Source organism: Ursus americanus, chromosome 1 (genome assembly GCF_024610735.1).
Source record: "Ursus americanus isolate L20-20 chromosome 1, mUrsAme1.1.p, whole genome shotgun sequence".
In the NCBI taxonomy this organism is placed as follows: domain Eukaryota; kingdom Metazoa; phylum Chordata; class Mammalia; order Carnivora; family Ursidae; genus Ursus; species Ursus americanus.
The window spans coordinates 101,702,544-101,726,325 of NC_142127.1; the positions used below are offsets into that span (position 1 = coordinate 101,702,544).

At 45.2% G+C, this 23,782-nt stretch overlaps 1 non-coding gene across 1 annotated transcript; it reads left to right on the top strand.

Moving 5' to 3' along the window:
* Positions 1-11,864: 11,864 nt before the first annotated feature.
* Positions 11,865-11,998, top strand: LOC123790134 (U8 small nucleolar RNA). Its single transcript, XR_006779018.1, has one exon. It is a non-coding gene; the product is annotated as a U8 small nucleolar RNA (small nucleolar RNA).
* The last annotated feature ends 11,784 nt before the right edge of the window (positions 11,999-23,782 follow it).

The following is a 23,782-nucleotide window of genomic DNA, read 5'->3' on the forward strand; positions in this document are numbered from 1 at the left end:
CGCACAGAATGTCAAAGTGATGGCTTTGCATTTACTCCCCTTTAATTGTAGTTTTGTATGATTAGGAACCTTCTGGGAGCAGCCTCCAGAAGAACTGCTGACTCAAAGCCTGGGTCGACCTTCCAAGGATTCTCTGCATGGTGGAAGGCGTGGCCTGCGTCTCTCTGTGACGGTCAGCATCAAGAGTCAGGACGTGACTGGACTTGCGGCCACCACAACTTGAATGAGTTGGAAAAAATTCCAAGGGGCTTCTCCCTATCTTTGCTTCCAACCTGGGTGCGTCCCTCCATCGCCCAGGCTGGCCGGGAGCCACTGGGTTGGACCAAAACAGTCAGGACATCCGGCGAGGAGCTCACTGACCTGATCCATAGAAAGTTCAGAAGGTCGCTGGTCCTGGTTAGATCATCTGTGAGTGGCAGGAAGAACCGATAACAGCCCCCAGAGTCACCTTCAGGACCACCACCGGTCCCCCCTCCCCTGGCTGCCCCACTCACTCTGTGGTACTGGATCCCCCCACCTGAGTCTTCCTCGTGGAGTGGGCTTCAGCCTGAACAGGGATCCTCAGTGCTGGCTGCACATCGGAATCCCCTGGGGACTTCGAAAGTGCTGGTGCTTTGCCTCCACCTCCAGCCATCCAGTCAGCGGTGTGTGCACATCTGTGCTTTTTAGGGGGCTCAGGTGATTCTAATGTGCAGGTAGGCTAGGACTGAGAACCGTTAACCCCCTTCCTCCTCACCTGTCACTCACTTATCTCCCTAGAAGGAAGAGGAGCAGGGACTTCTGGGTGACTCCTGGGGAGCGATCTGGGCACTTCAGCCCAGCTCCTTCTCATTCTACTTTTTCTTTTTTCTTTAAATTTTATTTATTTATTTGACAGAGAGAGAGAGACAGCCAGTGAGAGAGGGAACACAGGCAGGGGGAGTGGGAGAGGAAGAAGCAGGCTCCCAGCGGAGGAGCCTGATGCGGGGCTCGATCCTATAACGCCAGGATCACGCCCTGAGCCGAAGGCAGACGCTTAACCGCTGTGCCACCCAGGCGCCCCTCATTCTACTTCTTGACCCTGCTTGATTGCCTGCTGAATAGCGTGTTCTGGTCTGCAGACTGCCCTGCAGTCAGGGCTAGCCCCTAAAGGGGACATCCCGTGGGTGTCTAGCTCTGCTCATGGCCAGAAGGGCATCTGCTAATTCAATGGCAACGTATTAGGAGCCCACCTGGCTGCGATCTCAAGCCATATCTCCACTGGGCTTTGGCCATTGATATGTCTAATCTTCTCATCTCTTGCCTGGCATTTCTTTCTTCATCTCATTGTTCGAAACACAGACTGTGAAGGAAGGGGTGGTATATATCGACACCCTCTCCTCTAGGTTAAATCTGTCTGATTGGCATGTGCTCCTCCATATGTGCTCCTCCACTGGAATACTTGGAATATTTCAGGAATGTCTGTATTTGTAATAAATAATTATAGAAGCAAATCAAATTCATCCTCGTTATAATAAACACTTGCTGTGTATTCCTTTGTTTTTATTCTAGTTTCTAAGTTAGCCCTCTGGAGAATACAAATACGTATTTGGGGGGAAGAAACGAAGATGAATACAGAAAGGCAAATTAGGGCGGAGCCCTGGGGTCTTAGATGTGATTTTATGTGGCTCAGCGCTAACATGGTCCATCGGGATTTGCTCAGAGTCTGGCCTGGCCATACCTCCACGCAGACCTTGTTGGAAGGGCACCTGACGTTGTGTCGTAGTGCTTGAAGTAGGTGCCCCCAACCCAGACCTCACCACGGACTCAGCACAGAGCCTGGCCTGGAACGCTGCCCTAACTCTAAACCAGAGCAAACATTACTGCATCAGACGGCATGCATTTTGCTTAGGCTTCTTGATTCATATAGAAGAAATGGCTGTTCGGGGAAAGTTACAGTAAATTATTTTCCCAGCAGAAAGATATGCAAGTTCTCCAGTCTTTGCTAACAAGGGATATGATTCTTCTTTATCCTTAGGCTTAGAAATGAAAAATACTATCCCTGTGGCTATTTTAGTCTTCTTTTTGTTGATTAACGGTGAGATTAAACCTCTATATATTTTTATTCTTTTTGAATTAAGTGTCTTCTTTGTTTTCTTCTTCAAGTATTTTTTCTAATTGATTTTAAGAGCTCTTTATATAGTAAAGCCCATGTGAATTGAAAATATTCCCCCTAGATTGCCATTTATCTTGGTTTTGGTTTTAGTGGTTTTTCACAAAAACGTCATAGTTTCTGTAATATGTCACTACTTTTCTCTCCATTTGATACTGAAAACAAAACTCATCTCAACTCTCAATATTAATGAACAATTACGTTTGGAAAGAATGACCAACACAGAAAAGTCATCAGCATATGTGCAGAGATGCGGGAGGTCAAGAAAGGGCAAATAATCCGAGAAAATAGAGTAGCGATGTCTCTCTTCATGAAACAGACCTATTGCAAGAAATCAAACACTTCAGGAGGCCCTAACAAAAATCTTGAAGGACATTGAATTGTTTAAAAGGAAACCTCCACTGAGGTCAGAAGAGATGGATTTCGGGTGGAAAACAGGATTGCAATATTTTTTATTATTTGAAGGCAGGTGGGGCTCAGTGGTTTGGCCACTGAAGAAAAATGAGTTGGTGAAGCAGAAAAACAGTTCAAGAGCTAAGAGCCAAAGAACAAGGAGATGTAGGTCCATTCGTTCATCCAACAAGCATCGGCGTACCTCTTGCGTGCCGGGCGATGTTTGGGGACCGAGACAAAGCGATGAGCAAAACAAAGTCCAAGGTGTCGTGGAACTTGTGCTCTTCCTGGGGAGACAGGTAATAAAATGCAAATGCATGTAACAAGTGATCATGTGCGCTCTGGAGAAAAATACAGCGGGGAGACGGGGCCTGACTGGGGTGGAGACGACTCTTTAAAATAAGTCATCAGAGAAGTTTTCTCTGGTTCAGTAACATTTAAGAAGGGGCTAGAATGAAAGTGAGGGAGGGGGTGCCTGGATGGTTCAGTTGGCTGAGCACCCGACTCTTGATTGCCACTCAGGTCATGATCTCGGGGTCATGGGATCGAGCCCCCAGTTGGCCTCCGCGCTCAGCAGGGAGTCTGCTTGAGATTCTCTCTCTTCTTCTCCTTTTACACCTCCTCCCCCTACTCTCTCTCTCATTTAAATAAATAAATGAATCTTTAAACACACACACAAAAGAAAGTAGGGAGCAAAGGATAGTTGTAAGAAAAGCATTCAGGCAAAGGGAGTAGCAAGTGCTAAGGCCCTGGGGATAGGACTGTGCGCGTTTCAAAGAACAACTGATTTGTTTCATCAGTTTGGAAGCACACGCAGATCTCTCTCTTTCATTTTTTCAAGGAATTACCTAGTTCTCAACTGCCCTTAGTGCTAGGAAGTCTACTGTCCCCCTCCCGAAGCTCCAGCCTATCTCCACACCCTGTCACAAAGCCCAAGAAGCATGGGGATCTATTTAGTCCACTGGAGTCCCCTGCCTCTCGTTGCTGGTGGGAAAGAAAGCTGAAGCATCTGAACAGGCCATGGCATTGCTTCTCTTGCCGCCACAAGGAGTCACGTTTGGAAATGTCCTGCACGTTCTAATGGTATCTAGCCAACGGGTGCTGCTGCCGCCTGCCATGTCCCAGCAAGGACCAAGGGGCGCCCCACCTTTGGGCTCCAAGCTCTCGTTCCCAGGGCCACGGTCAGGTGCTCAGTCTCTCTCCCCATGTAAAACCACTTTGTCAGTTTGGCTGGGTCCAGACAAACTTCTACCTTTGGTCACATGCTTTGTGACATCCATTGGGTGTAAAATGGCATAACGATGAGCCCTCCATGCAGAAATAAAAATGTAGGTTTAAAAACCAGTTGTATAGCTTCTGAAGACCCTCACCCACATGGAGGTTGGGACGTGGGGGTTGAAAGAGGGGGTTTTTGGAGGAGGCTGTCATGGCTGTAAGCATGACTCCCCATCCTCAATGCTGGTTTGAGGGGTTTCGCCAGGGCCCCTTGGAGAGGTTGAGGCATGCTCCCTGCAGTTCGCAGACACAGTGAGCTGACACCTGACTTCCCAGAGTGAATATGAAAGGTGGGAGGAGCTGACCCGCTGCTGGTGGGTGAGTGGATGGAGAGGAGGGCAGCTGGAACTGATGTGTGCACCCAGTTTGCTGGGGTAAAGCGTTCAGGGGTGTTTCCATATTTGAGCCCACATGCTGCATCCCACAGTGCGAGATGTCGGGTCCTGTGATAGAGTGCGTCAGAGACAAACCTGAGGTCCTGGTGAGTTCCCAGTGGGGAGCATAAAGGGTCAAGAGGCTGGCTGGGATTTATCCATATTATGGGAACAACAGGTAAGAAACATCCAGGAATTGGGACAGGAATTCTCCAAAGAATCTAGAAATTGCCCCACAAGAAAACAGTCAATAAAGAAGGAACAGCCCCAGCCCCAGTGTAGCCACTGCCTGCAGGCCTGGGCAGGAAGGGGAAGCTGCATGTATCTGGATGAAACATAAACTTGAACCCCTACATGGTCTGGACATTCTAACCACCAGAAGGGAATGCATGTTGCCCAAGAATGGCCAGAAAACATGAGAGACTTCCTTGGTTTTCACTGGGGCAGAGAAAACCCAGTGCTACAGAATTCATATGAAGACAAGATTGCTTGACCCTTCTATGCGATGTGTCCTCTGGGATGATGTGCTGGTTATGTTTAGAATTGCAGGGAAGAACACAGGGATAAGCTAACATTGCATTTACCACCTTTCAAGCTCTGCCCTTAAGGCTTCCACGTGTACTAGGCCCCCACCTGCGCGTTCTAGTTGAGGCCCAGCTCTCAGTGCAATCCGGACTCCAACCCAGCAGTCCGCCTCCAGCTTGGGCCCCTGTCATCTACCCTGACTGCCCGCCTTGCTGAAATGGCCAGAGGAAAAGTGGATCCGGGCACCGGACCTTTTCTGGTCCCTGTGCCTGTAACCTAATCCCCCTGGGATTCTCCCCTCTCTTCATTCTAGGGTGACCCCCTTCCAGGGTCCTTCCAAGGACTTGGCAGGTGGGAAAATCAGATTTGCCCCATGAAGAGTTAAATTCGCTGCACGATCTCAGAGTAGAGATTTGCAAAGCCACGTGGAGAGGCAGAATGGGTTTCGAGCCATTAAGGGAGGAACCAGACGCTCATTTGTCTAATTAACAGGTTTCAAGGTCACGCTCCTCTTTTCTCCATGAATGCATATCTCTTTTAAAAGTCATTAAAATAATATTTCATGGAAGAGGGTTTGATCACAAACACAGAATCTTGTACATCTGTGGTTTTCAACCACTAATGTGTCATTAGAGCGGCTCTAATGGTGGTTTCGGCACCAAAGTTTATGAGTTTTATTTTTATTGGCCAGAATTAGAATGTATTTAAGGTTACCCTTGTAAATTGTCACCATAGTTTTTTCTCGCATTCTGATACATGTTTCTAAGTGTGAGAGGAGGCAGTGGAACCGAGGGTTGTCCCGGGCCACCCTGGGGAAGGTTTTGTACGTGTGAGCCCCATCGGGCGTTTGTCTTGCTCTGGGGAAAGATGGAGACCCACCGTTAGAGGCCGATAAGTGATCGTCAGTTTGGATTGAACACCGAGTCCTGCCGTTTCTATTCAGGGCGGAAGCACAGAGATAACACAATGGATTCCTTTGAACCAAAACCTCACCCGGAGGGGACAGCACGTGTGAACAGAGGGATAAATCACTGTTTGCTTATAAGCTTTTTCAGGAAAATCACCACTAAGGATCCTCTCAGTGGCACATCAAATGCTCGTTTTGTTAAAAGCTATTGATAATGATGAATCGGTCTTGGATAAAAGGTTTATAGTGGAGGTAATTTTATTGATTTGGGCCTGGCTGGCCTCTTGGAAGTACAACATTATTTTCAGTAAATCGATTGTGTCTGGTTTGGAAAGGCTTTGCACTACGTTTGCCTTAAATTATATTTAAATAATTGATCGCAATTTGTATTTGTTAATGACCTCTAACTGAACTGTCATTGACCTGTGTTGGGCCACAGAGATCAATTTGGTGGATGGCTCATTCGTCTTCGTGACTTTTCTAAAATACTTGGTGTTATTCCGCACTCGAACGCTCCCCTAGCTGTTTAAGTCAGAAATCACGGATTCTGGGGTATTTCTGTACATTAAAATGGAATTTCCATGGGGACAAATATGTTTCTACTGCCTTCACAGCCATGGAGAAAGATCCATGTACGCGCATCGTCCTCCCGCTTTGGGGTCACACTGGAAACTCTAGGACAGGGAAGGAAAAGGAATTCCATGACTTCACGTGGTGCACACCCCCTTTCCTCTGCAATCCGGGGTCTGGTTTCATTAAGGACATCTACTGGTAGTCCTCTTCCTCCCTTCCGCCAGCATGCAAGCCTGGATGCCATCTTCGTCTTCAGATTCTTTCCCCGCCCCCAACTCTAACCACGTGTTGCAAAAATTCTCTTCAGGCTTCTTCTGGGCTGCAGAACTGAGACATCGCGCCCCATTCGACCAGCCCATTCCACTAGTCTGACTGAGATCCTGAAGGAAGGGGAGCTGGCAGGAATATAATGGGTGGCTGCCTATCTTTTGGCATCCTGAGAAACCCCAAAATTGGGTAGTGTTGTGTGCTCAGGTTCTCGGGAAATGGGACATCAAATCTAGAAACCCAGTTGTGCCCTAACCTGTACAGGGAGGGCGGCTGCTTGGCGGTCAGTTGCTTAGCCAGGGTTTCCCAAGAGCTCCCGACACTTCATCATTTGCAACAATTTGCCAGCATCCCTTCCCTCTTGTAGGGAACTGGCAAAATTAATGGGGTGGGGTTGGGGTATAAATAACTTTTTTGCTTCTTTAAAGCCTTGAAGGGGATCAGGCTATAGGAGATTCAAGTGAGTTACTTTGCCTTGAAATAGCAAAGTGAGTTTTCTGTAGGCAGCCTCGTACATGGGGGCTCAAGGGGTCGAGTTAGAAGCTTGAATCTCAAGGATGAGAGTATTTTAGCTTCTTTGAGCTGCTGTTACAGGGGACCACAGACTGGGGGGCTTTAAACAACAAAAATGTATTGTCTCGCAGTTCTGGAGACTGGAAGCCTAAAACTAAGTGTTGGCAGGGCCAGACTCCTCTGAAACTTGCCTCTTTAGCTTCTGATGTCTGGCCAGCACTGTTGGGTGCTCTTCGGCTTGTAGACACGCCCCTCCAATCCCCTGTGTGTCTTCACACGTGCATGTCTGTCTCTGTGTCCAATTTTCTCCTTTTCATAAGGACACCAGTCATCACGGATTCACCCCCCCCCCCAAATGACCTCATTTTAACTTAATTATCTTTGAAAAGACTATTTCTAAATGGGGTCACAATCTGAGGTACTGGGAGTTGGGACCTCAACATCATATCTTTTTTGGGAAAGGGACACAATTCAACCCATAACAAGGGGAAGATTGAAAAGAACGCTCTAGGGGTAGAGATCCAGAAGCAAGCCATTTGGTGGGGAAAGGGCAGAGAAGTTTTAGGAGTAGTGAAGTCTGACATTAAATTGGAAGGTATTCTTAGTTCTAATCTATAATCACACTTTGTTTTCCCCAAACTTTCAGTATGATTTGTGCACAGCAGCCTTGAGCTGGTGGAGCTTGGGGGAAGGATGGAGACGCAGGCGTGTCTGTGTTCAGGTGAGGGAGAGTAGCTGTTGTACTGTCTAACTGCTGGTTAGTAAATTGTCTGGGTCTTTCCCTAGATTATAGGGAGCACGGTCACAGGAGCAGGGCTCGCTATCTTGTTCATCACGCAGTACGATGCCTGGGCACTAGTAGGAATTCCACAGACACTTGCTGAGGACGTACGTGAACGAAGCTGCAGGAGGAGAGGATCTTTTGGGTTGAGAGCTGGGTCGATAGCATTCATTTGTACTGAGTGGTAATAGGGTTCCTGCTACTCTTTACCCACTACTCTCAGATCCCAGCCACAGCGCTGGTTTCCCTCCATCAATGGTGGGGACTCAAGTAATTTCATTTGGATATTAACGGAGAGGACCTCCGGAAGACTGAAGAACTCAGGAACAATCAATTTCCATGCTTGTAAATAATTATCTTCCTGATTTGACAGAGTGCCGTCGTGGAGATGGATAGCAGGCGGACCGCAGGGAGCCTTTCCCTTAGCAGGTGCTCAGTAAATATTTATTGAATTGAAGTAAGTAATGGGAAGGGAATACTTGTGAGGTCCAAGAAGGAGGGGGATATAATAGTTGAGGATCTAACTTCTATGGAAACTGAATTTCAAACATACCAGTGAAACCTCAGTGAAATATGTCAGTATCACCCTGGCATCTTAACCAATGGCTCGGCTTTTTTTTTTTTTTCTTTTTTAACAAACTTCCCTTTATGATCTTTAGGTCCTCCTCATTTGTATGCTGCCTAAGGAACTGAACTCGAGACGCAGACTGATACCGTGACATTTGAATCTTACCTGTGACATTTTCCCGAAGCTCTGCATAGCCGTAATCCTGCCTCCGGGGTGGTGCTGCGGTTGGGGTGGGGCCGAGCATCGGTCGTGTGGTCCTGGCTCTCCGGTCGAGCTTAAATCTGCTCGCTCGACCGTTTACAGAGGATATTAAGAAATACTAGGGGCTGTGGAGGAAAGTGTGTCCCAAGCCCTGACATAAACCAGAGCTCGACCCAGTGAGGAAGACACTGAATGAATCACGTGTCAGAACATTTGAGTTCCAACATCTCCACTGGCTGTATGACCTTGAGCCAACTTGCCTCATTGCTCAGCAAGGTTGTTTAGACGACTAAATGAGAAATACATACACAAGTACTTTCAAAATGGAGGATACCAAGGACCTTCAAATGAATGTACTGGAAACTGTTTGCCTGCTAGCAAGCAGCATGCCTTATGCTGGGGAGGTGGGCCTCGGTCAGAAGTGCTCTGCTGGGGAGCGCTCCCTGGACAAACACTTGCTGATCCACTTTGGTGAGACATGAGGGGTCAGAGTCATCGGCCTGGCCTCTCACAAACCCGTCCTGTGATGTGTAGGCCCCACATCTGGCCGATTGCGGCACTTGGCTCATCCCTGTGGGCAGGCCGTCTCTGGCTATGGGTCTCCAACCAGGGCCTTCTCGCGAAGACTTCTGAAGGGCCTGCTGATCTTGGAGCAGGTGTCATGGAGGGAGTCTCTTTGTTTGTGGCTTTCTTATGTGGAGGTAAAAAGGGCCACATGGTGGTCTTCTGCCCCTTGAACTCCATGCTGGAATTAGATGACCCTTACTGGCAGGACCATGTCTCCTCTGACCTTGCATCTCTGATATTTTAGTTGGGATTGTCTCAGCACGATAGAAGCTCTTTTCTGTTCACCTAACAGTCATGGGCAGGTGTTCAGTTTGGTGGGGTGGTTCAGGAACTCAAGCTGCCATGTTGTTTCTGACCCAGCCAACTGGGAGGGGGAAGGGCATGGAGGAGAGGACTGAGGGTCTCCAAAGCACAGGCCTGAAGAGAGACACTTTTTTCCATTTCCCACTGGCTAGAACCAGCCACATGGCCTCAGTCGCCACGAGGGGGCCACGGAAACGACTCAGAGAGAAGAAGAAATGGATTCTGCTGACAAGCTGTTTGCTACATCCAGGGTCAGGGTCTAGCAGAGAGTAAGTGCTTAGGGCATGCTTGTTGACGGAACAGGCCCAGTGAAGAATTTAACTAGTTTATGTGGTGATGGCCCCACCAGCAGGAACATGGTCTTCAGAGAATCTGTCAAAAGTTGTTGATTTTCTGCCCATGGTTTTTACACATCTCCTCAGGCTAAACAACATTTCATTTAATGCTTATTGTCCTCACTGTGTCCAGGGCGCTAAGCCACGTGCTAGAGAGCCCCTTTGAGTAACGTCAGGGTCCTGCCTGCAAGGTGCTTACGGCCTACGTAACTAAGGGCTCCCGGTGTCTGTGTATTAAACTGGCTACAGTCCCGCCAGAGATCCAGATACTACTCTATTCATAACCAGAGTTGTACCCTCTTCAGTGGATTTGCCTAAAATCCTTTAAACACTGAACCATATGTTGAAACCCTCGATGGACTATTAATCAAAATTTTGTTCTGGGCTCTGGAGCCCTGATTGAAAAATGCATCTGCGTAAGTAGCCTTTTTGGGAAAATTACACATCTTGCACTGAAGCAAGCAATCAAGTCTTCCCCACCCTTCGCAATGGAAAAGCAGAGATGGCAGCTTAGCCAAGTGAAAACTAGGCTGATTTTATTCTAATGAGACTGCAGGGCTAGCACAATTATAGACAAGTGTGCAAAGTTAGTGAGGTCTTTCTTTCTATTTTGGCGAGTAGTTATGTGAAAATACCCTTAGGCTTTCCTGCTGCCTTGTGAGGATCGGAAATGGCTCTCGGTGTATTTGAATGTAATCATGAATACATTTCACTGTATCAGCTTCCACTTTATAAAGGGAGCTGGATTCTCGGCGACAGGGAAGACAGGACATCTGAGAGCCAGGAGGAGCCAGGTGTAACCAGGCCGACAGCAGGGACAGTCTAGGGTGAGGCCATCTGGCACATCACCTCTCTATGCAGACACCTCTTCAGGTTAGCGACATGAGAGCCTAACGTGGACAGGACCCTCTAGCATGTGGAAGACAATTCCGGAATCTCCACTACTCTTACTCGGCTTTGCCAGGAATCAAGTTGATTCACGTTGATGCCTTTCCTGAATCCGTCTTAGGATTTACACCTGCCCTTCGGGCTGGTCAATGGTAGGGGCCGGTGCGGGGACAAGATCGGGCAATAGAAGACGACGGATTAGAGGCTGCTGAGGTTTCAAACTTGGAGTCTGTCAATAGGAATTTGTCATGCCCTTTTGAAGTTGAGTGTTGTTAATAAAAGATGTCGGATTTTTGGAGGAGAAAGTGTATGTGTATATAAGTGAAGACACACGCCCCAGAGTCAGCATTAATATTTTAATTATGTAAGGGATTAATTTATTTTAAATTTATTTTCTGCTCTTGCTGTGTGCTGCCGAAGGAGCAGCTAATTCCTTTTTTAAGATGCCAGCCTCTATTTCCCCAGGGGAGCAGCAGACCTGCATCCTCAAAGGCGTAAACTTCTAATTATAGAGGTAAAAAAAAAAACAGACATAGGCTGTTGGGACGTCGAATGCTATGCTGATTTAGAGTTTAGCTAAGAGTATTTGTTTTGAATTTCAAGTTGAACTAAGATAACCACACCTCCCCCCTCTTTTTCCCACTGATGGCCAAGGAGAGAAACTTCCTAAATACACCTGAGAGACGGAGAAAAGAGTGAAACTCACCTGCCATAAACTTTCACACTCTGAGAAAAAAAAGGGGGGCTTTGCTGTGTTTGGAGACCTAAGAAGAGAGGAGACTGCCCATGAGTTAATGGAAGGTCTCAGGTGCATCACACTCTGCCACCCCCAACCTGGGGCGAGCGCCATGGGAAGGGGTGTATCACGCCTGCCCACGCTCCGGCTGTTCTCACAGAGCCATGCCCGCCCTCCCCATCCCTGAGTTTGTAATCGTTGAGTGAGACTTAAAGGAATCTGCCAAGTCAGTGCATACGATGCAGAGGCCAGGAAGGGAGGGGGAGTGAGGGAAGGAAGGTGCTACATGAAAACAAGGTGTCCCCATGCCCGTCACCAAGTGAGGGGAGAGCCCATGGGAACTGCCTAACTTGGCCCTGCTGGCCAAGGTATTATTCCCACCACCCGGCGAAGAATCATACTTGCTGCTACAGAGAATATACACATCTGAAATTCTATTAAATGTTGTTAGCTTGTAGAAAGTTTGAACCAATTAAAACCACTCACACCAAAACAGAATACTATCTAAAGAAAAAAAATCATTGAAATTATCAGGTAGGATAATCTTTTCCTGTTCCTGCTTTTAGAGGGCAGATTGGAACAGGATGATTGAAGTTTGCATGATTTGTGATTAACTTTCTGCATAATCAGGACTTATGCACCCTGATTGTTCCTATTTGATTCTTTCTGGAAAAAAACAAATCATTGGTTACTGTGACAGGTACTCTTTTCATGTGTGCTCATTCTGTTCAGTTCTTTCCAAAGTGTCTATTTATATCCTTTGGCCACTTTTCTCTTGTCTCTTAATTATTGATTTGTAAAAGCTTTTTATATAAGAAGGATATTAACTTTTGCCCATTTTGTAATAAATAACATCATAGGCCTTTCAACTATTTTGGTCACATAGAAATCATTTTTGTTATTATTTAGCTGTTTAAGTTTTCATATACATCTATTATTTTCCTGTAAGTGTTTCTGGCTTGGGAGTTATAGTTAGAAATTCATGTTTATTTTAAAATTACAGAATTATTCACTGAAGTTTTCTCCCAATAGGGGTACCTGGCTGGCTCAGTCCGTGGAGTGTGTGACTCCTGATCTCCAGGTTGTGAGTTTGAGTCCTACATTGGGTGTAGAGATTACTTAAAAATAAAATCTTTAAAAACAAAATAAAATTTTCTCCCCATAGTTCCATGGTTCCATTTTTAAAGACATGTATATTTAAATCTTTACTGTCTGTGGGCATAAGATATGAGATCAGGTTTTAACCTTTTATCCCCCTTCAAATGATTTGTTAGTTTTCCTAACCTGTAATGGATTTCTGTCTCATTTTCTCATTGCTTTAAATTCATACGCATGTTTGGAACTATTAGTGGGCTTTCAATCTGTCTGTTCTGGTGTCAATGATACCATAGCTGTACAATTTTAGAGATGATTAGGGGCTGTACCAATCATTACTTTTCTGTTTCCAAAATTCTTGGACTATTTTCATATGTTTTCTTCCAGCTGAATTTTAAATGTATATGATCTTTACTTTTTGTCAAGAACAGCCTTATTTGGCATATGTGGTAGTCAGAATAATGTCCCCTACCCACAAAGATGTGCATGTCCTAACTCTTAGGACCGTGAACAAGTTAACCTACATGACAAAGGGATTTTGTTGATGTCATTAAATTAGGGATCTTGAGGTGGGGAGATGAAGGTCATCTGGGTTAGCCCAGTGTGATCCCAAGGGTCCTTTTATTTTATTATTTTATTATTATTTTTTTATTTATTTGACAGAGACAGAGACAGCCAGCGAGAGAGGGAACACAAGCAGGGGGAGTGGGAGAGGAAGAAGCAGGCTCCTAGCGGAGGAGCCTGACGTGGGGCTCGATCCCAGAACACAGGGATCACGCCCTGAGCCGAAGGCAGACGCTTAACCGCTGTGCCAACCAGGCGCCCCCGCAAGGGTCCTTTTAAATGGAGGAGAGAGGCAGAACAGGAGCTTCAGAGGGAGCCGGGAGGGTGGGTGGACGGTCAGATGAGGCTGTGCTAGGTTTGAAGACAGAAGAAGGAACCGCAAGACCAGGAATGTGGCTGAGTTCTCGGGAAAAAGGCGAAGGAAAAGAATCTCCCCTAGGACCTCCAGAAGGAATGCAGCCCTTGATTTTAGGGCGTCTCACCGCCAGAACTGTAAGAGAAGAAATCTATATTGCTTAAGCCACTATACGTTTGTGGTGGTTTGTTTTGGCAATAGTAGGAAACTCAAACGGTCTACTTTTTAAATTCCTCTCTATCTGAGACTCTATATGTTACTCTTACGCATAAACAATAGCTTGGTAAGTTAAAGGATCGGGTTACAGTAATTTTCCCTCAAAATTGTGGAGATATTGATAGGTTGATTTTTAGCCCTTTGTCCTGCCGAAGCCAATCTGTATGGTTACCTGTACAGTGCTTTCCCTAGGCGCTAGGAATAAGGTCCCTTTACCCTTGAAATACATCTTCACGGTCTCTGGGTCTCCTTCTACGTATTTTTCTTGGTGTGGGTGGGCCCTTCAACTTGCAGGCTTGTATCTGTCTTCAGCCAAGAAAAAATTCCAGGTATTATTTCTACGAGTAGTGCTTCTACTCCCTCTACAAGATTTCCTGCTTCTGAGAATGCCCTTTACAGTTAGAGTTGGTTTCTTGTCTCTACTGTCAAAATCTCATGCCGTTGGGGTTTTTTCAATCAACTGCTACATACAGTATTTTATTACAGTTTGGCGATACATGTCTCCCCATACTTCTCAGGGCAAAATGAAGCAAGGTATCACGGAAATCAACAGCACACCGAGATCACAACCCATGAGTCCGTGGTGTGCACGCAATCACAGCGGCACTAGGCTGTTCTCTTTCACACCATCCAAAACGCACTTCGTATTGGCTTCATTTGGGGCAAACGTATTTCTTAGATCTGACCAATGTGATTACTAGAAAATGATTCCATCATTTGCACATTAATGGCTAAGTGAAAGCCAACCTGTATGTAATAAAGCTGACTGAGCTCATTTCAGGCTTCCGGCTTTGGGAACTTCCACCTAAAAGCATTTATAATGAGTCGTGTGTTCAAACACACACTCAAATGAAGGGGAATAATGGGAAGCGGAAGCCAACAAAGCATCAGGATTTTTCTGGAAATGACTCAGAAAAGGCTTTTAAAGAGAAATTTTTGTCATGGCTTCATTAAGGGCAAGCACATTGGGACGAAGCCTGCTCTAAACGAGGCGTAAACATTTGCCTGAGGCAAGAGTTCTGGATAATAAGAAGTGGATTTACTCTATCCCTATGTTGGTCTCCATAAAACCTAGGTGAAAACATCATAATTCATAGATGACAGACAACTTCTAGAAAAGCCACCCATGTTTCGTTAGAGTATACAGGAGTCTTGCCTTCAACAACCCCAAGGGTTCTTGGGCAGGATTATTGGGGATTACATGATAAAATACGTTTCTTATAGAAATCCAAACCAAATTAAACACAGACATCGGGGGGGGGCAATAAACATGACACAAAACTTTAGCTTTTGTTGACTTTGAAAACTTAACACTTTAAAAAAAAATCTACCATGGAGACCTCCTAGAAACTTCCGAGCCAATGAGACACATATGTTGCTTCAGATTAACGGGGGTGTGATTGCTGCACTTGTAAACTTAAAATTTAGTTCTATGTGTGCTCCCAGGAGGGTACCAGATGTAGAAGAGATGTGGACGGTAGAGGCAGGGGGTGGGGGTTGGGTGAAGACCAGGTGCAAAGAAGGCTTCCTCCAAAATTTCTGCTGAGTCGTGTTAAGAGTGCTGAAATGGTTGGGGCACCTGGGTGGCTCAGTCATTAAGCATCTGCCTTCGGCTCAGGGCATGATTCCCGCGTTCTGGGATCGAGCCCCACATCAGGCTCGTCTGCTGGGAGCCTGCTTCTTCCTCTCCCACTCCCCCTGCTTGTGTTCCCTCTCTCGCTGGCTGTCTCTATCTCTGTCAAACAAATAAAATCTTAAAAAAAAAAAAAAAAAAGAGTGCTGAAATGGTTAGGACCACGAGTCCCCGTGTCTGAATGAACCCACCATTACTGCCATATCCACCACAGCAGACACCCAATGGTCAGCCTTCGCCTTGCCCTCCCTCACTCTCACACCATTCCGTTATCACCATTACGACAACTTCAGTTCAGGTCTTCATAACCTCTCACCTGGCTTATCGTGAGAGGCCATTATGTTAAAAACGGGCTAACAATTTGAACAGACACTTCACCAAGGAAGACGATGACCAATCAGCACAGGAAAAGACGCTCAGCTCACTGGTCTTCAGGAAAGTGAAAATTAAAACTACCAACAAGATATCACCTCATACCCAAATTAAAATGAAAAATACCAAGACACCAAAAGTTGGCCGGAATGTGGAGCAACCAGGACTCCGAGAGGCTACTGGTGTGAGCATAAGGCAATACAACTGCTTTGTAGAGCGAAGTTGAACACAGGCTCTCCCTGTCTCCGCGCATCCTCTCCTAGCTATTTACCCAAGAGAAGGGAGAACATATGTCTCCAAGAAGCCTCGTACAAGAACATTCATAGCAACTTTATTACAGCCCAAACTGGAAGCGATCGGAACGTTCATCAGCAAGAGAAATGACAAACAGATTGTTGTTTATTCATACAGTGGGGTATGTCTCGGCAATAGAAAGAAATAAACCACTGATGGATTGTGAAGACATATGGCGAGAAAAGAAACCAGTCACACACCATACAGTTCCATCTACATGAAGTTCAAGTACAGGCAACACTAATCTCCGGTGAGAGAAAGCAGAATGGTGGTTGCCTCTAGGAGTAAGAATGAGTCAGAGAGCACGAAGGCTCTTACTAGGGTTTGGGAATTATTTTCTTTTTTTTTTTTTCAGATTTTTTATTTATTCGACAGAGATAGAGACAGCCAGCGAGAGAGGGAACACAAGCAGGGGGAGTGGGAGAGGAAGAAGCAGGCTCATAGCGGAGGAGCCTGATGTGGGGCTCGATCCCACAACGCCGGGATCACGCCCTGAGCCGAAGGCAGACGCTTAACCGCTGTGCCACCCAGGCGCCCCTGGGAATTATTTTCTATTCCATTTGTGGGTCGAAACTTGCAGAACCAAACACTTAGGATCTGTGCGTTTTCTTGCTTTTCACTTAAGAGAAAAATACACAGAACATATTTATTGCTCCTATTTTTTGGTCATTTTAGTCTGTCCTTAAGGAATCTTTTCAAGGTGCAGAATCAAGTTTTTCTTAAATAAAGGAATTTTTATTCTATCATATATTATTCCTTCTTTTCCATGGCTTCTTTTTGTTTGTTTGTTTGTTTGTTTTGAAAATTTTATTTATGTATTTGACAGAGAGAGAGAGAGACAGCCAGTGAGAGAGGGAACACAAGCAGGGGAAGTAGGAGAGGAAGAAGCAGGTTTCCAGCGGAGCAGGGAGCCTGATGCGGGGCTTGACCCCAGGACCTAGGATCACGCCCTGAGCCGAAGGCAGACGCTTAACGACTGAGCCACCCAGGCGCCCTGATGGCTTCTGATCTCTTCCGCAGAAATTCCAATTACCCTGCTATCTTTCACATTCTCCAGTGCTCCACTTTGTGTCCTTTTTTTTTTTTTTAAGATTTTATTTATTTATTTGACAGAGAGAGACAGCCAGAGAGAGAGGGAACACAAGCAGGGGGAGTGGGAGAGGAAGAAGCAGGCTCATAGCAGAAGAGCCTGATGTGGGGCTCGATCCCAGAACGCCGGGAACACGCCCTGAGCTGAAGCCAGACCTTAACCGCTGTGCCACCCAGGCGCCCCCCACTTTGTGTCCTTCTCATCTGCATTCTGAGAGAACCTCTCAGCTTCTTGTCCCCATCACAGAGGGTGCCTCGTCTCTTTATGGCTTCTGTGTGCAGATTTTAATTCTGAAATTTATCTAGCGTCTAATACTATTTTCTCCGTGCACACAGCTCCCTTCCAATCTCTCCTGCTGATGCAGAAATCAAAAACACGGGCTTTGGAATCAGATCTTGTTTGTCAATACAGACTCTAGCCTATACGTATGTTTTGGGCAAATTAATTTAATTTCATAAACCTCTTTTTCTAATCTGCAAAATGAGAATTGGAGTGGTAACAACTTCATAGTGTTATTGTAACAATTTTGTGAGCTAATGATTATACAATACTCAGCCCAGCTCTGGGCATAAAGTACTGAGTAAATATTAGCTTGCGGCAGCAGCAGGGGGCATCTTCATCCTGGCTGTGCTTGCCTTCCCCCTGACAACTGTTCGGTTTCAAGCTATTCACTGCTCACCTTCTAGGTCTTTCATACACTGGCTGATGCATGGCGGACGTCCAGGGAACGTCCATCGAAGAAAGAGATATATCTCCTCCTTAATTTTTACCGTCTACTCTCACATAGTGTAACGTCACTGTGTTTTTGTTGTTAATGAAACTCAATTATTAGTGAAAATCTATTCTTGGAGCAGGTTTTAAAACAATGAATCAATTCCTCTCCCCAGAAAAATATTGTTACAATGTCACCTTGATGGCACTCGAACAATGAACCCATCGGGAATGGAAAACTGATTCCATGTTGAATTTTTATTCAGATAAACATTATAACAAGACCCATCAGAATTAGTTTTCATGAAATAGGAATTTGGGGGGTATGCCATGTGGCAGTGGTTATTAAAATTTGATTCTTTAAGATTCTTAAAACATTTCCTAACGTGTTTTATTTTTCTTTCATGAAGTCTCAAAATAAATTATTAGAGAGATGATAAAAAAAAAAAAAGGCTCCTTTCTGCCTGGCTGGCTCAGTCAGTGGAGCGTGCGACTCTCGATCTCAGGGTCGTGAGTTCGAGCCCCATGGTGGGTGTAGAGATTACTTAAAAATAAAATCTTAAGAAAAAAAAGAAAAGGAAAGGTCCCTTTCATCTAGTTTCTTAATGTTTAAGTAAATCCCAACTTTAAAAGAGTAGATACATCTTAGGTTTGAATTTCGAAATTGCAATCCACATGTTCAAATGTGACCTTTTCATCCTCTGTGGGCCGGAGAAATCAAAATCATTCACATCAGACTTTAATCCATCATGCTTAAAGCCCTAGGCATTGATGAGACAATGCCTTTTCATGTTCTGCAAAATTCTATGCACTACTGTTGCCAGCACCCCCAGGCGAGGCGTTGGTGGAGCCCATTGGAGTTGGTCCAGTTTCCCCATCGCCACCATAGCCACAGTCACCAGCCAACCAAACCTAACACTGGCACTCAGGTTTCTCCACACCCTTACCACACCAGGGTCTGTCGCAGATAAGACCATCCTCATTGACACCTTTGCCAACACTGCCTCCATGTCTGACACTTCGCCGACCCCACAACTCTGTCCATGTGGTCAGGACCCTGCCCCTTCTGTCTGCTTTTGGTAGAGAGCTGAGCTGCAGGACCATTCCTGTATCCTGTGAGCTTCTTTCTGTCCTCACCTCCTCTCCAACAAGGGAGCCTTCCAATCACAGGGAATTCCTTCCCCACCAGACCAATATGGCCCCAGCCACATGGAATAGACACACGTTACCTAAGATGGCTTCCCTGTGCTCTCAACAGCTCTGATCACTGGATATATTAGTTATCGATTGTTGCATAACAAATGACTCCAAACTCAGCACGTTCAAACAACAGGCACTTACGAACTCACAGTTTCTGAGCGTCGGAAATCAAGGAGCAGCTTAGTTCGGTGGTTCTGGCTCAGGTTCTTTCACAAGATTTCAGTAATGCTGTTGACACGGACTGCAGTCTCTGAAGACTGACTGGGACTGGAGGTCTCACCTTCAAATTCATTCATGTGGCTGTCATAGGAGGATTCCTTCTCTTGCTGTGTGGACCTCTCCACGGAGTGCTGCTGACACAGCTTCCCCCAGAGTAAGAGACACAGGAGAAAAAGAGAGAGAGAGAGAGTGAGCGTGCACACCCAAGGGGAGACGGCAACTTCGTTTGTAACTTAATCTCAGAAGTGACATCCTTTGACTTCCGCCATGTTCTATTCATTCATGAGTCACTAAGTCCAGCCCACACTCTTGGGAAAGAGAATTAAGCTCCATCTCTTGGAGGGAGGAATATCAAGAATTTTTGGACACCTTTTCAAAATCACCGCCCTGCGTTAACGTAGAGATCTCCTCAGACGTATGAAAGAAAACACAGTTGAGCGAACTCATGATGTGAGAGCTTATTTCTTAATCCTGGAATGTGCGGATTCCTGTAGAAAAGAACCCCACTGCTCAGAGTTGCCCCAGCCCCGGAGGGGGTTCACTGCTTTTCTGTCCCTCTGATCCGTCTGGTTGCTCATTAACACGGTACAGGTGGGTCCCTGACAAAGCAGAACTAAAGAATTATCTCCATGCAAGAGGGAGAGTGTGTGAGAAAACCGAGGAAAGGGGCAGAAATCGCCTATTGCTGCAGGCAACATACTGGATTAATCTTCATCCACAGAGTGATTCATCGTCCTGTCATGGACTCACGGAGCTGGAAAGAAAGTCAGGTCTCTCCAGTGTCTAGAAAGTGGGGCTTTTGGAGGACGGTCAAACCCAAGAGAGTCGTGGCTGTTCTGTCCAGTCTGAGGAGCAGTTTAAGGAACCATACAGTGGGTCTCAGAGCCTTCACACGGATCTGAGCAGCGCCAGTGCCTTGGAAGATGAGAGCAATTTTAAAACACAAATATTCCTCTCTGCGCGTGGCTTCCTCCCGCCCACGGGGTTCTGTCCTGTTCCTTGTAATGCGCCGTTTAAGGTCTGGTGACCGCCTCGTGAGGCGTGTTAGCGTGTGTTTTGATCAGACTATGGATTCTGACGCCGGATGTCACATTCAGCCGTGTGGTTGCCAGAGCAAGTGAAATAGGGTTCCTAAAAATAGTATGGTTTATGTGAAGTTGAGCCCGGGGGAGCTGTGGAGCAATGTTTCCCAAAGTGTGTTCCACAGAACACTGGTCCCTGAACTACTCCATGAGCAGAAAATTGTATGATAAAATGAGCATAGGAAACATTGCATTAAACTCTGTCCCCTAGAAATGCATGATAGACATTAGCATAGGAAGGGCATAGGAGAACGCCTGCAGCTGAAAAATTCTTCTCCTTCTCCTCCTCCTTATTATTAAACTGGATTTCACCCAGCGTTTCCCAGATATCTTCATCTATGGAACACATGGGACTTTAAATTTTAGAAATATCTCTGTTTTAGTTAATTTCTAACTAATTTGCATTGTTGTCAAAGATGTGTTATTTTTTAATTTTTTAAGTTTTGAGATTTTCTTTATTGTTTATTGCATATTCAATTTTCGTAGATAATCCATTCGTACATGAGAAGAATGTGCATTTCTCCATGGTTGAGTGCCAGGACATCTGGACGTCTATTGACTACGGCGTGTGAAATAGTGTTCAGCCGATCTCGTGTCTCTGTGCTACTGTTGCTGTCTATTTCATACATCAGTTACTGAGAAAGGTAGGTCACCACCTGCGGTTCTGGTGAAGAGTATCTCAGGGTCTCGCTATCGTCTCTCGGTGTTTGCCATATATATTTTGTAGCTATTTAGGATAACACAAAATGGAAATTGTCACAGCAGTGTGGAGTGACCATTATTATGCCTAGTAATAATTTGTCTCTTTTTGTAACTGCTCCAGATTTCTTTAGTATTTGCCTTGCAGCCCTTCCCTCTTTTAGCTGGCACTACGCTCCCGCTTTAGGACTCTCGCATTTAAATAGGGCATCGTAGATCTTTTTCTTAAGCAAAACTGGAGCTCTGTATTTTCAGTGGGAAGTTTAGTTCATTTTACTGTATGGTTATGTTTCATCGTCACCTTACTTTGAGCTTTCTATTTGCCCTGCTGATTCTTTATTTGGTTTTTTCTTCTGTTTGAATAAGTCGCTTTGTTGTTGTTGACTCCATTTTCCCCTCTTGCAGCTTGTAAGTCTCTCCCTCTCCCTCTTTCCCTCCCTCAATCCCTCCCCCTCCCTCCCCCTCCCTTTTTCTCCCTCCTTACCTCTCCTTCCCTCTGTCCCACTCCCTCCTATTTGCTCCCATTCCTTCCCTCCTCCTTCCTCCCGCTCCCTCCCTCCCTCTCTGTCACATCTGGAATTCTGGCTTACCAAGCCTCCAATCTAAAGCTAATAGCTTGACCACTGCTGAGCAATCGTCCCACCTCCAGACTTAGCCACTATTGCTTTTCCAGCATTTTGTTCTTTGTTTAAATTGTTGTTATTATTTTATATAGACTTTTAAAAAGGTAGCCACTTGTTTACAAATGATTTTACTCACTATTTTTTCAATATCCGACTTTTCTCTGGAATGATTCTCTCTTCCTGGAGAACATAGTTTGGAGTCCTTTTTGTTAAAGTCTCTTAGTGATATGACTCTTGTGTGTCTGTAAAATTATGTTCAATTTACCATTGTTCTGTTACTATGCCCTGTTTAAATGCATTATATCCAATTTACCATTGTTTCCGGAACTGAGTTTACTGGGTTGACAATCTGAAGTCGGTGCTTTGAAAGTATCGCCAAGCGGTCTCTGGTCTCGTGGCGGATAATAACGCATCGCTAGTAAACCCAATTTCTACCTGTAGCTCAGCTATTTCTTCTCTTTGGCTGCTTTCAGCGTCTTTTATCTTCCATTGGATTTTCTGTAATTTCACCGTAACCCGGCATGGTGTGGGTGTCTTCTTAGTTAACTAGCTTGGGCTTCGTTGTGTTCTTTGTAACTGGGGATTTTTGTTCTCCTCGGTTGTGGAAAGTTCTGAGCCATTATCTCTTCAAACACTTCTCCTCTTTATTCTCTCTGTTCTGGATTTCTGCTTAGACACAGGTCACACTTCCTCACTCCCTACTTTGTATCTATTCACCTCTCTTTCACATTTTTTATCTCATTTCTCTATGCTCGATATTGGCTAATTCCTTCAAATTTGCTTTTTGTTTCTTTCTCCAGCTGTATTTAATCTACTTGTAACCCATCGATTGAGGTTCCTGCTTTATTAATTATAATTTAACTTGTAAAATTTGATTATTAAAAAATATTCCTAGAAATTTGTATTATCCCCTGTTTCTTTCATTTCTTCAAATAAAAAGTCATGTCCTAGTCTGTAAGTGATCATTACAATAATTTAAGTAGTTGAGGGGACTCATTCTGTTGTTTGTTATTTGCTGCTTTTCTTCATTGTGGCTTATTTCTTTGCGTGTTTCAGAATTAATTTTGAATTCGTATTCACCTGCGTGCTACCCAGGGCAATCCCGAGGATGTACGTTGAGGCTGTTTTTGTCTATTGCGGGTTTGCTTCTGCATGGAGCCCCTCCCCTCCGCCCCCAAGTTCCAGGCTTCCTGGAGCCTCTTCCTGGTCTGCCTCCCTCCCCTCACCTCGAAGAATGGGTCTCACTGACAAGAAGCTGAGAACATGGAAATAGGAGCCAACTGGTCTTTGAAGCTATTTCCCCCAGAGAGCTCAGTGGTCATCAGTGGCTTTCCTAAGACTTTGCTGACTTTGGTCCTCAGGTGACTTTGAGCCTTGGCTAAGACAGCATAGTGAGTGACCTTTCCTGAGAAAGCCACACTCCCAGCATGAGACTGAGGGAAAGGAAGAACAGAAGAACAAAGCCACACGTATGATGAAACAGCACACAGGAACATTCTTTATGTATGATGGCGTGTTAACGGCATGACTCACCAACGACTCTTTTTCCAGCAACTTTACAGAAAGACACCGATATCCAGTGGAGCGCCTCAAAAGTTTCAAGTGATGATTAAAAAAATTTTTTTTAAAAGCTGTTAAACCTAACGTTATCTGGTCAGTCAAGAAGATCTCAAAAATTTATTATAAATCATTTCAATCCAGGAGACAATGTGATGTGCAATGAATATTTAAATGCAATCACATTAGATCTGACAACACAACTAGAGACGTAATTTCTGTTCGTGCTGAGCAGCTTGAGAAAAAGGATGCTTTTTTTTCTATTTGAATTATGAACACGGTAGAGATGAGAACTTTTAATGACAACCTGAATTTTGTTGCTGTTAAAATCAAGTCCAAGACATAATACTGGAAAATCAAATCCCTGTTGGCTGAGGGAAACCCACATTCTGATCTCAGCTCTGCCACAGTATTTCCATGTGACTGTGGAAAGTCACTTCTGCTCCCTGGATCCTGGTTTGCTCAAATAGAAGAGATTCTCTCCAGGGTTTCTCCTGGCGCTGGAATTGCAAAATTTTTGTGATAAATATACATTGATTGTTGCAATATCGGGAGCACTGAAGGTTGGCTCCAAACTAAATTTTTTATCTGACGAAATCCAGACTTTGAAAGGAACCATGAGTGGCTTGTTTAAAGTTACCCAGCTAGTTGTTAACCAAGTCACAGAGGTGCAAGCTATTTTGCTAGTAAGAAAGAAGGGAAAGATGGAGGGGGAGGGGAAGAAGGAAAGAAGGG